We start from the raw sequence: 1,383 nt of genomic DNA, 5'->3' as shown, positions 1-1,383 counted from the left end.
TCTCTCTCTCTCTCTCTCTCTCTCTCTCTCTCTCTCTCTCTCTCTCTGCGCAGTGGGATTTTAGTCCATCGCAGGGCGTTTGTCCAGCTCTCACTCTTTGCTGTGTGTTCTGCTCCCTCTCATACCGCATCTGCTTGAAACATGATTAAAGGATTACAGCTGCATTACACCAACTGATTGCGGCGTCAATGGACATCACATCACTCTGATGTCCGTCATTGAAATATTTTTTCTAAGAATAGTGATGAGAGAATCACCTCAGACATTAAGACTCCACGTTGCCTTGTTAAACCGTGCCACCTTGTTCTTCTGATTGAAGGTCATAACTCTAAACTCATGGCGGAGCTCTTCAGGTCACTTCCAATCATGGAGAACAACTTAAGTCGCACACACGGTAACTCGACTTGGACTCCAGCTCAAAGACCTGACACTTGACTTGGACTTGCAAAACAATGAATTGTGAGCATCTCTGATTCAACCTCAAGCTTATGAGTGAGGTGTGTGTGTATAAATAAAAATACATTTCATAAAGCTGTGCATCCTGATACCAGGGCTCTAACTTCACTGCCACCCAAAACCGTCCTGAAATACAAATTAAACCAAAACCTAAATGACTCAACAGAAATTATTTTCATAATTAGAAGTGATGTGACAGTGGAAATGATAAATTAGCTCACATTTTATACAAATATTTGTTACACATACATATTCATGGGTTTATTCATATCACATTCATTCAATTCATAAATCAACTGTTTTTTTATTATACTATCTTCAAACTTGTGTTTATTTAATTTGTCAGCATTGTGGGTGTGCACAGGTGAGACAGAGAGAGAAAGAGACCGTGTAGCTTTTCTCCTTCTTTGTCTTCATCTGTTCGTTTTGCCAGGTAGGTGACGCTTTTGGGGCACCATTGTAACTGCCTGACAGCCGCGGTCCACCTTCTGGCTGTGTGTGTGTACGTGTGTGTGTGTGACAGAGTGCTTTTGCATTCAGAATTGTGTACTGTCTCGCTATTCTACATCGTCGGAGGTTAATGTTATGGTTTAGTCCCAGTATTTTTATTCTTACACTACATATTCCTTCCGTCCCAAAATGTATTTTGTATCGTCCCTGATGTCAAAAAAATAATAATAATTCCATTCCCCGGACAACCGGATGCGCTTCAGTTGGAGCTCTGCTGACACACTGTCCGATGAAATGTGAACAGCTTTTGGGGTTAACTGATCCCAAATCGTTCTTTCCGAAATCTTGATAGGAGACAAAATATGTAACTGATTTTATTCAAATAAACATTTCAAAAGAAATGTATTCGTCTCAACGCCAAGGCCAAGAGGTGTGTGTGTGTGTGTGTGTGTGTGTGTGTGTGTGTGTGTGTGTGTG

The 1,383-nt window shown here is 41.0% G+C and overlaps 1 protein-coding gene across 7 annotated transcripts in view; it reads left to right on the top strand.

Moving 5' to 3' along the window:
* ralgapa1 (Ral GTPase activating protein catalytic subunit alpha 1) overlaps positions 1 to 1,383 on the top strand; it is a 58,492-nt gene that overhangs the window by 47,620 nt on the left and 9,489 nt on the right. The window lies entirely within an intron of this gene.

This window comes from Anarrhichthys ocellatus, unplaced genomic scaffold (genome assembly GCF_004355925.1).
Source record: "Anarrhichthys ocellatus isolate YVR2014 unplaced genomic scaffold, GSC_Weel_1.0 scaffold36, whole genome shotgun sequence".
Lineage (NCBI taxonomy): Eukaryota > Metazoa > Chordata > Actinopteri > Perciformes > Anarhichadidae > Anarrhichthys > Anarrhichthys ocellatus.
This window is presented reverse-complemented; position numbering and strand designations above follow the sequence as displayed.